Source organism: Orcinus orca, chromosome 17 (genome assembly GCF_937001465.1).
Source record: "Orcinus orca chromosome 17, mOrcOrc1.1, whole genome shotgun sequence".
Classification (NCBI taxonomy): Eukaryota; Metazoa; Chordata; class Mammalia; order Artiodactyla; family Delphinidae; genus Orcinus; species Orcinus orca.
This window is the reverse complement of record NC_064575.1, coordinates 34,630,276-34,643,359: the sequence shown is the minus strand read 5'-3', so window position 1 is coordinate 34,643,359 and position 13,084 is coordinate 34,630,276. Positions and strand designations below refer to the sequence as shown.

General features: G+C 38.7%; 1 pseudogene; it reads right to left on the bottom strand.

The window, feature by feature from the left end:
* Positions 1–748: 748 nt before the first annotated feature.
* On the bottom strand, positions 749–12,926 carry LOC125961668 (ferritin light chain-like; annotated as a pseudogene).
* Between the last annotated feature and the right edge of the window lie 158 nt (positions 12,927–13,084).

Here is a 13,084-nt window from a genome sequence, read left to right as displayed (position 1 = left end):
CCAAATTGTACATTGTAGACAGGTCCTAGGAAAAGAAGATTTAATTCATAGTGGACAAGAGGTTAGCTTCTGTTTTCAGCCATGTGCTATTTCAAGAATTAAACGTCATGAATAATACAGGATATAAGAGGAATAGTCTAAAGACGGAAAAGCACATTTTGATTAGGAAAGAGAATTTATGGCTTAAGTCTTTTTTTTTTTTAAGGAAAACTGCCTTATTACTATGAGATAAGAAAATTGTTTCCTTCTTTTCTTCCTTGCTTTCTTCTTTTTCTTTTTTTTAACCTTTTTAATTTTGGATATTTGACCTCTAAGCTGAGATGACTGAAAATGCCTCCTCTGGGCATCAACCTTTTTGAAAGACTTTTTCCCCCTCCCTAAGGGCTATTTGTCTCTTGGAGGCATTGCCTACATTACTCACCAAGAGGCAAGCACTTGTCCTTGCACTAAATGCTGACATCTCCTGATAAGAGGGAAGCTGCAAAGTAGAAGAATTGAAGGTCAATATGTTGATATTGGTCTCAAGAGCATTGATGTACATTTGTGTATTGGGGAAGAGGAGAGAAGCTTGAGAGTGGGCCAGTGGGGAGGGGTAAATATTTTGTGATGCTGTCTACCTATGGGCTTATAAAGTTTACAGCTGCATTAGGAGGACAAGCATTACCATTAGCATGAAAAGTAGGGCAGACCTCAGTTGCAAAAGCTTCTAGCCATACACATAGGGCAATACGTAAACGATACACTTTATTGCATTCACCCATTCACCCTCCCCTGTTCATGCTAATTGGAAATTTCAATCCATTTCAGAGAAGTAACACAACTATCGATCATTTTCCCTGGCACGAATCTTCCTAGAGCTCACGCACTAGCCCATGTGTCTTAGATTTAATATCTGCTCACTAGCTGGATTGAAGCCAAGAGGTGGTTCCCAAAGTTGCTGCACATTAGAATCACCTGGGGAACTCTGAGCCCTCCCTGTGCCCAGGCTCCTCCCTAGACCTACTGAATCAAAATCTCTGGGGCTGGGACCCAGACACCAATGTTTTTCTTAAAAGCTCTTTAGGTCATTCAAATGAGCAGCAAAGCTTGAGAAGCAGCCCAATAACGGGAACAACTTATTTCACACAGATAAAGTGGGGCAATTCATATGTTAAAAGAACATGAATATATGTCCATGCCTCTCTCACGCTTTGTCACAGTTTACCCTTCCCCCTCCCCATATCCTCAAGTCCGTTCTCTAGTAAGTCTGTGTCTTTATTCCTGTTTTACCCCTAGGTTCTTCATGACATTTTTTTTCTCAAATTCTATATATATGTGTTAGCATACGGTATTTGTCTCTCTCTTTCTGACTTACTTCTACACTGTTGGTGGGGATGTAAATTGGTGCAACCACTATGGAAAACACTATGGCAGTTCCTCAAAAAGCTAAAAATAGAGCTACCATGTGATCCAGCAATCTTACTCCTGGGCATATATGTGGACAAAACTATAATTCGAAAACATACATGCACCCCTATGTTCACAGCAGCACTATTTATAATAGCCAAGACATGAAAACAACCTAAATGTCCACTCACAGATGAATGGATAAAGAAGATGTGATATATATAAAATGGAATACTACTCAGCTATAAAAAAGAATGAAATAATGCCATTTGCAGCAACATGGCTGGACCTAGAGACTATTATACTAAATGAAGTAAGTGAGAAGGAGAAAGACAAATACCATATGATATCACTTATATGTGGAATCTAGAATATGATACAAATGAACTTATCCATGAAACAAACAGACTCACAGACATAGCACACAAACTTGTGGTTCCCGAGGGGAAGGGGGAGGTGGGGGAGTGATGGATTAGGAGTTTGGGATTAGCAGAGGTAACCTATTATATATATGATGGATAAACAACAAGGTCCTACTGCATAGTACAGGGAACTATATTCAATGTCCTGTAATTAACCATAATGGAAAAGAATATGAAAAATTATATATACGTATAACTGAATCACTTTGTTGTACAGCATAAACACAACATTGTATATCAACTATACTTCAGTAAAATAAATTTTTAAAAAAAGGAAAAAAAAGAACATGAATATATATATATACATATATTTCTTTTTTTCCTCTTTATTCTGTTTGTGTTTCAAATAGGCTTTTTTTTTTTCCTTCTGCAAAAAGCGTTATTGTTTCCATTTGGTCCAAGGCTTGGGAGAGGGCTCCAGGGCGGTTACAAAGCTGCCTAGTAGCTGCAGAGCAGGGCTTCAGGCAGAAGCTCTGATGCCAGAGGGCCTCCTCGGAGGCCGCTGGACTTCAGAGACTCCTGTTTGTGCTCGAGGGTGAGCCTTTCAAAGAGATACTCGCCCAGCACAGCCTGCGGACCAGCCAGCCTAAGGAGGTTGGTCAGGTGGTCGCCCATCTTCTTGATGAGTTTCACCTGCTCCTCCAGGAAGCGGCTCTCCAGGAAGTCACAGAGGTGGGAGTCTGCGCGGGCGGAACCCAGGGCGCGCAGATCTGATAGTGCCTGGTGCAGGCTCTTCTCCCTAAGAATGGCGGCTTCCACCGCGTCCTGGGTTTTACCCCACTCATCTTGAGAAGGCTTCCGCACATCCTGGAAGAGGGCGCGGCCACAGCACTGGTTTTGCATTTTCAAGAGATGCTGGGCGCCCTCACACTTCTCCTCAGCCAGTTGGCGAAAAATGTGGCCCACACTGTCCAGAGTCCCATTGTTGCTGTCGAAATAGAAGCTCAGAGAGAGGTAAGTGTCCCCAGATGCATGTTGAACAGGCGGTGGACGGCGGCCTCCACCTCGATGGAATAATTCTGACGCACCTGGGAACTCGTGGTTGATCAGTGATAAGGAGCTAAGCTCAAAAAACGGTGTTGGCCTGTCCTGGAGGCTGAGGATAGCTGAGTGGCTGATTCCAAAGGCTGCGACAGGAAGAAAGGTTGGAGGGTGGTCGGGGGCTGGAGCAAGGAGCGTCCCTGGGTCTGTTCATTCCAAACACTGTTGAAGCAAAAGACAGAACTGCAGGACTGCCGAGCGCACTGCCTCAAATAGGCTTTGATATAAATGAACAAGAAGTCCAAGCAAGGACAAAACTTACCCTTCCCCCCACCAAAATAGCTGGCGATACTAGAATCTAGACCTGGGAAGGGATTCTTCCATTACTTTCTGAACATTCCAGGCCACTAGAGCAGTGGTTCTCAAAGTATGGTCACCTTGTAACCAAGCAGTACCCTATGGGGCCTTCCTAGGACAGACGCATCCCCCATATCCTCTGCTGTAGTTCCTCTCTGAAGTACTCAGATAATAGTATCTCAGGCATATTTCTTGAGTTTTCAGATGCTCAAAACCACCACCCAGTGGAAGAAATTAACTCCTTGATGATCATGAGCACGTAGCCCCCAGACCTTCTGGCACCTAAGGATGGATAATGTTACCTGCCCTGTGGCCTCCACATCAACCAATCAGAGGATTGTGCACGAGCTGATCACACTCCCTGGGACGTCCCTCCCTCACCTGGCCTTTAAAAATGCTTTGCTGAAATCCTTTGGAGATTTCAGGGTGTTTTGGAACTCGGGCCACCCCTCTCCTTGCTCGATCCTGCAATAAACCTTTCTCTGCTCCAGACTCCAACCTTTAGGTTTGTTTGGCCTCTCTGTGCTTCAGACACACGAACCTGCATTCGGTAACAACCTGACCAGTTTTACCAGCGTCCCCTGATAATGTGTCAGATATTCAAGTTTTAGGGCCCTGTCCCAGCCCTATGGAATCAGCAGCTCTGGTGGGGCTCAGTGATCTCTGTTATAACAGGCCCTCCAGATGATTTTTATTCACCTTAAAGTTTGAAAATATCTGCATTGTCAGCTGGCCAAAGCATCCACCAGCAGGTGAAGGGGAGTGGTGCCTGGAAAAGATAGGGACCAGCCAAGGCAAGTACAGCAGCATTTGCCGTGGTAGTAATGGAGAATGCCTTTTCTCCACTGGTTGGCACAGACTAGGATCTGGGAGCAGTGGCAGGGTTATTTAGGATGCTTTACATTTCAATGTAGAGGGACCGCTGTCCTGGTTTGCCAGGGACTTCCCCTGTGTGAGCACTTAAAATCTCATCCTGGCAAACCCCTTAGCCCTGGGTTTGAAAAACATAGGGAATAACATGAAATTTAGGGGAAACATGATCTAGGTTTTGGGCAAGTCACAAGTGCTAATTAAAGCTAAGCAAGTATGGACAACACTAGCGTTCTTTAGCCCTTTGCGGGGAGGTAAATCTGATTGGGTGAAAGGACTTACTGTTAAGAGATCTTTGTAGAAACATCCCCTTCTGCTTAGTCCGCTGGTTCTCAGTTCTGGCTAGACATTGGCATCGTCTGAGGAGATTTAAAATGATTTTATTGGTCTACGATGACCAACCGTCAGTGTGAGGGTTTTTAAAAAGTGCTTCAGATGATTCTAATGCACAACCAAATTTAGGTGCCACTGCTTAAGCTTTTGAACCGCTGCTGCATATTTTCACCTCATCTTCCTATGAAAATATCCAACTGTAGTTGAGGTTTGTTTTTTTTTTCTTTTTCTTTTTTTAACTGTCTTATTATAAGATTTACTGTCTTAAATAAGGTTGAATGTACAGAAAATCTTGCTAGTCCATCTGGTATAGCTGGATACTTAGAATAATATCGTTAAGATATATACCATTTAAGTATTGTGACTGGCCTTTTTGAAATTAACATATGCATTGAATTAGTATGTTCTCTTTTGAAGTTGTTATGTTGGGGAGCTATACCTCTAATCTGCCATTGCTAAATATCTGGACACCTCTTATTAGGAATTGCTTTTAGAAATCTTTAGGAATTAAAACCAAGATTGCTGTATTATTTGTACTGGAACCACAAAAACCTCACAGAGTTCCCCCGCTGTACCTTCTACCCCCATCTCTAACCCTTGGCAACTTCTAATCTGTTCTCCATCTCCACGGTTTTGTTATTTTAAGAATAATATGTAAACATAATCATGAATTACTTAATCTTCGGAGATCGGCTTTTCAAAATTTTTCCCTCGGCATCATTCCCTTGAAGTTCATTTCAATTTTTGCATATATTAATAATTTGTTCCTTTTTGTTGCTCGGTAGTATTCTATCATAAGATTTTATCACAATTTGTTTCAACATTCATCCACTGAAAGATATTTGGGTAGTTGCCAGTTTTTGGCTATTATAAATAAAACTGCTATGAACATTTATGTGTAAGTTTCTGTGGGAACTTAATTAAGTTTTTGTTTCTTTTGGATAAATGCTCAAGAGTACAATTACTGCGTTGTAGGGTGAATCTACTTTTAGGATTAAAAGAGACTGTCAAGCTGTTGATCAGAGTGGCTAAACCATTTTATTTTCCCACCAGTGATGTGATATAATTTTTCTATGTACTCGCCAGCATTTGATGTTGTCACTATACTTTAATTTTAGTTACTCTCTGACATCTCATTATGGTCTTAATTGGCATTTCCCTAATGGCTAATGATGCTGAGCATCTTTTCATGTGCTCGTTTGCCGTGTGTATATTCTCTTCCATGAAATGTCTGTTCCTGTCTTCTGCCTATTTTCTAGTTGGATTTTTTTAAGTTGTTTGGAGAGTTCTTTGTATATTATAGATACAAGTCATTTGTCTCATATGGGATTTTCAAATATGTTTTCCTACTGTGTAATTTGAGTTTTCATCCACTTAAAAGGCTCTTCTATGAAGCATTTTTAACTCATTTTGATGAGATCCAATTTATCAGCTTTTGCCTTTATTGATCATACTTTTGGTGTCAAATCTAAGAATTATTCCCCTAGTTCTAGATGCCAAACATTTTCTCCTATTTTTTTTTCTAAAAATGTCCTACTTTTACATTTAAGATTATGATCCACTTTGATTTAATTTTTGTGTAAGGTGTGGAGGTTAAGGTTCATTTTTTGTTTGTTTGTTTTTGTCGAGGGATGTCCAACTGTTTCAGTACCATTTTTTGAAAAGTCTATTCTTCCTTGATAGCTTTTGCACTGCTGTCAAAAACAAGTTATATGTATTTATGTCAGTCTATTTCTGGGTTCTCTATTCCATTCCATTGATCTATGTATCTACCCTCCATCATTACTGCAAAATCTTGAAATTGGGTAGATTAATTCCTCCCATTTTCATCTTCCTTTACAAGTTGTTTTAGCTATTCTTCAGCCTCTTCTTACCATATAAATCTTAGAATAAGCTTGTCTAGATCCACAAAAACCTTGAGGGCATTTTAAGAGTAATTGTGTTAAGCCTCTTAACTTGGGGAGAATTGACATCTTTATCATGTTGTGTTTTCTAATCCATGAACAAGGTATGTCTCCCTATTTGTTTGGGACTTAAAAATTTTTCTTCATCAGCATTTTGTAATTTTCAGTCTAGAGGTCCTATAAATGTCTTATTGGGCTTATAGTTAAGTATTTGTTTAGGTCAGTTGTAAATGGCATCACATATTTTTATTTAAGCTTCTACACATTTGTTATTAATATATAATTTGATAAAATTGTGGTGATCTTGTACTCTAAATCATTTACAAACTAATATTATTTCTCAAGCTTTTTGTGGATTCCTTGGTATTTTCTCCATTTAGATTATCATCTCATCTTCAGATACAGACAGTTTTACTTTTCCTTATTCAGTATAATAGGATATATTACTATTCAACATTCAGTAGGATATGTTCCTTCCTATGCAACGTAGTAGGAATAGTCCTTTTATCTTTTAAATAAACTTTTTAAAAATTTAACTTTTAAATTTATGTATTTATTTATTTTTGCTTTATTTTCTTACTAGAACCTCCAGTGATATATTTAATAAAAGTGGTGAGAGCAGATATCAGTGCCTTTTTTCTGATCTTACAGAGAAAGCATCCAGTCTTTCACAGTTAAATATCATGTCGGTATAGGTTGTTTGTAGATCATCTTTATGAGTTTCAGTATGCTCCTTTTCTATTCCTAGTTTGCTTGGAGTTTTTTTTCTTCTTTTTTTAAAATCATGAATGGGATTGGATTTTGTCAAATGCTTTCTCTGCATTAATGGATAGGATCACATGACTTTTCCCCCTTAATCTATTGGATATGGTGGATTACACTGTTTAATTTTCAAATATTTAACCAACTTTGCATAACTGGAATAAATCCCACTTGGTCATGGTATATTATTCTTTTCATATATTTCTGGATTTAATTTGCTAATATTTGGCTGAGGGTTTTTCAGCCAATTTCATAAAAAATATTGGTCTGTAGGTTTCTTTCTATACTATCCCTGTCTGGTTTTGATATCAAGGTAATACTGGCTTCATAAAATTAATTAGAAACTGTTCCCTCTACTTGTATTTCTTATCAAATCATGTAAAATTGGTGTTAATTCTTTAAGTCTTGGGTAAAAGTGAAACATCTAAGCCTGAACATTTCTTTTGGGAGTTTTTAAATGAAAAACCAGTGTTTCTAATGGTTACAGGAAAATTGAGATTATCTATTTCATCTTGGCTGAGTTTTGGTAGTTTTGGGTGTAGAAACATTGGCCCATTTCATCTACATTTTTGAATTTATAGTGTAGACTTGTTCATAGTAACTTGTCCCTCATTAACCTGCAGGATATGTCATGGTATCCCTGGTTGCATTTCTGATATCTGTGATTTGTGCCATCTCTCTGTTTATCTTTATCAGTATTGCTAGATCTTTATTGGTTAGATTGTTTATTTCAAAGAACCAGCCTTTTGTTTCATTGATTTCCCCCCCTATTTTCCTGTTTTCAGTTTCATGGATTTATGTTTCATCTTTATTATTTCCTTCTTTCTGCTTGTTTAGTGTTTTTTCTTCTTCCTTTTTTTACTATTTTAATATAGAAAATTAGATTATTGCTTTGAAATATTTTCTTTCCCAATTTAGTGCTATAAACTTCCCTTTCAGCATTGCTTTCACTTCATTCCACAAACTTTGATCTGTTGTATCTGCATTTTCTTTTATTCTATGCATTTAAAATTTTTTCCTTGATGCTGTCTTTTTTACCCATGAGTTATTTGGAAGTGTGATGTTTAGTTTTCATGTGATTGAAGATTTTCCTGTTGTCTTTCTCTTATTGATTTCTAGTCTGATTCCATTATGGCTAGAGAACATACTCTCTATAATTTTAATTCTTTTAAATCTCCTAATGTTTTTTTATCGCCCAGTATATGGTATATGAGTGAATGTTCCATGGACACTTGAATATGTATTCTGCTCTTACTGAGTGTGTTCTTTAAATGTCAGTTATATCCTGTTGATTGATGATGTTTTCAGTTCTTCCATATCCTTGCTGATTTTTCTCTCTGGTAGTTGTATAAATTGCTGTGTTGAAGTCTCAAATAATAATTGTGGATTTAAAACTTTCTCCTTTTACCTTTTTCAGTGTTTGCTTCATGTATTTTGAAGTTCTGTTGTTTGGTGCACACACATTTAGTATCACTAGGTCATCTAGGTGGATTATTCCTATTATCTTTATGTAATGACCCTCTTTGCCCCTAATAATTTCCTTTGCTCTGAAGTGTACTTTATCTGATATTAATATAGCCATTCCTGCTTTTTCCGATTAATGTTCACATGATATATCATTTTCATCCTTTTACTTTGAACTACCTATATCATGATGTTTAAAGTAAGCTTCTTATAGACAGTATATAGTTGGATCATGCTTGCGATTTTTTAATCTACTCTTCCAATCTCTGTCTTTGAGTTGGTTATTTAGACCATTTACTGTTAATGTAATTATTACCATGTCAAAGATTTCATCTACCATGTTATTTTTTGTTTTGTCTTTTACCTTAGTTTCTCAATCCTGTGTTTCCCTTATTTTTCCTTCTTGTGGGTTACTTAAACATTTTTTAATAAGTCCATTTTAATTTAATTCATTTATAATCATTTGTGTATACTGTTTGTATAGTTTTCTTAGTGGTTGCTTTTGGCATTACAGTATACATATGTAATTTATCATAGCCTACTGGAATCAGTGTTCCATTACTTCAAGTGAAGTTTCAAAATTTTACTTCCATTTAGGTCTCTTAATATTCCCCAGTTTTAAAGTATGATTTTCTGTAGTATTTCCTTTCTCTACATTGAGAACCCCATCAGATGGTGTCATCATTTTTGCTTCGACCATCATATAGAATTTAAGAAACTCATGAGGCTAATGATAATCTCTTATATTTACCCCATTTGTTTTCACCCATTCCATTGTTCCCCTTTTCTTTCTGAAGTTCCCAGTCTTCTGTTATTGTTTATGTTTTCATAACAGTAGGTGATATCTTGGATTTCCAGTGCAACTGGATATGAGTTTCAGGAAACACTGAGCCTGGCTCACTTAATGCTACTGAGTTGGCGGGTTTGTATATGTTGGGCCTGTTGGCACAGCAGATGCTAGCAGATTAGACTAATGTTGATGGGACTAGTGCCACAGGAGGATGGGTTCCCATTCAGGCTATGCTGCTGCTACAGTAGATCAAGTCCCCCTCTACCCCAAGTGTGGGCCAGTGACCTGCTGCTGTCACTGCTTTGTATTAGGCTCCTTTTGCCTCAGGTGTGTGGTGGGATCCCTTGGAAGCTGCTGCTGCTGCTGCTGTCAATCACAAGGTTAAATTCATTTCAGAAATACTTAAGTATAAATATATAGCCTGGCTCTTGTAGGACCTCTGTATTTTTTTTTATTGCTTTCATACAAATTATCCCAAATTTAGTGACTCAAAGCAACGTAAATTTATGACCTTACAAGTCTGACATTGGTCTCAATTGAGTAAAGTAAAAGTGTTGGCAGGATCGACAGATGAATGGATAAAGATGTGGCACATATATACAATGGAATATTACTCAGCCATAAAAAGAAATGAAATTGAGTTATTTGTAGTGAGGTGGATTGACCTAGAGACTGTCATACAGAGTGAAGTAAGTCAGAAAGAGAAAAACAAATACCATATGCTAACACATATATATGGAATCTAAAAAAAAAAGAAAAAATGGTTATGAAGAACCTAGGGGCAGGGCAGGAATAAAGACGCAGCCATAGAGAGTGGACTTGAGGACACAGGGACGGGGAAGGGTAATCTGGGATGAAGTGAGAGAGTGGCATGGACATATATACACTACCAAATGTAAAATAGCTAGCTAGTGGGAAGCAGCCACAAAGCACAGGGAGATCAGCTCTGTGCTTTGTGTCCACCTAGATGTGTGGGATAGGGAAGGGAGGGTGGGAAGGAGATGCAAGAGGGAGGAGATATGGGGATATATGTATATGTATAGCTGATTCACTTTGTTATGAAGCAGAAACTAACACACCATTGTAAAGCAATTATACTCCAATAAAGATGGTTAAAAAAGAAAAAAAAGTGTTGGCAGAGCTACATTCTTTTCTGGAGGCTCTTAGGGGTGTTTCTGTTCCCTGGACTTTATCCGCTTCCAGCGGTCACTTGTAGTCCTTGACTCAGAGTCCCCTTTCTCCACCTACAAACCCCAAAATGTTGCATCTCTCTGATTCTGCTTCTATTAGGACATCTCTCTCTTTCTCTTTCTACAGTTGGGAATGGTTTTCTGCTTTTAAGGACTCATGCAATTAGATTTGTTCCATGAGGTAATCCAGGATAATCTTTCTATCTCAAGGCCTATAACTTCAGTCATATCTGCAAAGTCCTCTTTACCGTGTAAGGTAACATATTATTGGTTCTAGGGATTAGGGTGAGGGCATTTTTAGGAGCCATTATGCTGCCTACCACACCCTTAACAAGTGACCTTGAGAAAATTACTGAGACTTTAAAGCCTTACTTTCCTCAAACATAAAATGGAAAGAAAGATAACTAATTAATATCATGAAAGTGAAACAGTATATATGAAATCAACTAATTCAAAAAATAAGATTTCTTCTTTTTATGATTGGCATGATTCTCAGAGTTCAGTTACTTGAAGAGTTACTTTTTTTTAAACAGAACTAAGGAATTTCAGGGTTCAGGTGCTGTAAGATTGTCTGAATTATCTGAGTAACAATTAGCTAAGCACAGGTGTAAAGCATTTGATTTACTCCCTGGTGTCCTCTATCTTCTCATCCCACTAAATCCATATCCCTTGTCTAGCTCCAGCCAGTAGAGTCAGAGCTTGTTTTACTGTTTAACTAAAGTTCAATTTAAATTTGCTCTACATCTCCAGATTCTCAGCCCTGGTTGCATATTATAATCACCTGAGGAGATTTCAAGACCTACTTGATGCCAGAGTTTTACCTATCATGGATATTTGAGGAGGGACCTGGAATGAAATGCTCTAGCTTATGGTTTGGGGAGCCAAATCATAGTCTACACTGAGCCAAACCATTTGCGAGATCACCTCTAAAAAGCAATTTATCTGTGGTGACTAATGCTCTTCCTTTGTCAGTATGCTTGTCCCTCTTTGGGGGAAAAGAAGAAGGGGGAAAAAAAACCCAGCGGTTGGGCTCCCTGAATTGTAACCTGATGCTGTTGAATTAGTGTTGGCTCAGAGCGCACATCTTCGGATACCCATTCTCTTGCCTGCTTCCTTGCATGAGCTTATATCCTTGGACAGTTTTTTATCCACCACCCTCTTTTGCTTCTAATCTTAGCAAGTAAAGTCTCTCCTTAATGAAACAGCATTTCATGAGACTTACTGGGAGCATAGGTCTGTTCCAGACCTATCCTATGTTAGCTAAAGCAGATATAAGTGATGTATTTTTGGCATTCATCCTTGTGGGTTGGAGAGTGAAGACAGAATTTTATCCTTTAGGTGTCATATGACTGGGCAAATGGGCTCATTCCCTCTACTGCCTACCATGTAAAATACTGAGGGTGTTACCTCTAGAAGGTATCTTCTAGGTATCAAAATAGTTCAGATAAGTCATATTTCTCAGTAAAAGGTGACACAACTATGGCTTAGGTGGTGAATTTTCCATGTCAATTTGTCTGGGCCACCATGCCCAGTTATTTGGTCAAATATTATTCTGGATATTTCTGTGATTGTGTTTTTGTGTTTTTTAAAATTTTTATGTTTTATTTATTTATAATTTTTGGCTGCATTGGGTCTTCGTTGCTGCACGTGGGCTTTCTCTATTTGCAGCAAGCGAGGGCTACTCTTTGTTGTGGTGTGCGGGCTTCTCATTGCGGTGGCTTCTCTTGTTGCAGAGCATGGGCGCTAGGTGCACGGGCTCAGTAGCTGTGGTGCACGGGGTTAGTTGCTCCACGGCATGTGAGATCTTCCCAGACCAGGGCTCAAACCCGTGTCCCCTGCATTGGCAGGCGGATTCTTAACCACTGTGCCACCAGGGTAGTCCCTGTGATGGTGTTTATGGATGAAATTCATAATTAAATTTGTGGTGGACTTTGAGTAAAGCAGATTATCCTCCATAATATGCATGGGCCTCATCCAATCAGGTGAAGCTCTTAATAAAGACTGACCTCCCTGTTGCAAAAAGGAATTCTGCCAGAAGACTTACAGAAATTGAACTGCAACTCTTCCGAGAGTCTCTAGACAGCCTAACCTGCAGATTTTGAATTTACCAAGCCTCTATTATTGTGTGAACCAGTTGTTTAAAATCTCTCTCTCTTTCTCTATCTTTATATAGATATGGATATCTAGATCTATATCTGTCAGTATATATGGGCACATTGTATACACATGCTGTTGGTTCTGTTTTTCTGGAGAACCTTGACTAATACAGTGGCCCATATAAATAAAAGGACGAACCCAAGTTCACCCAGGTAGAAAGTAGTAGAATGAGAACTGGAACTTAAGGCCTCATGACTCATTCAGCTGTGAACACTGACCCAGAACTGGCGTCCGCACACTCTGGCCCACTGATCAGATCTCGCTTGACTCCTGGTTTTGTACATAACGTTTTGCTTGAACACAGCCTCATCCATTCCTTAACGTATTGTGCATGGCTGTTTCTGTGCTACGGCAGCAGATGGGCAGTTGCAATGGAGACGTATGGTACAGAAAATCCAAAATATTTACTATCTGACCCTTTACAAAAAAGATCTGCTGACCCCTGCTCTAGGATGCCATCTGATTTCT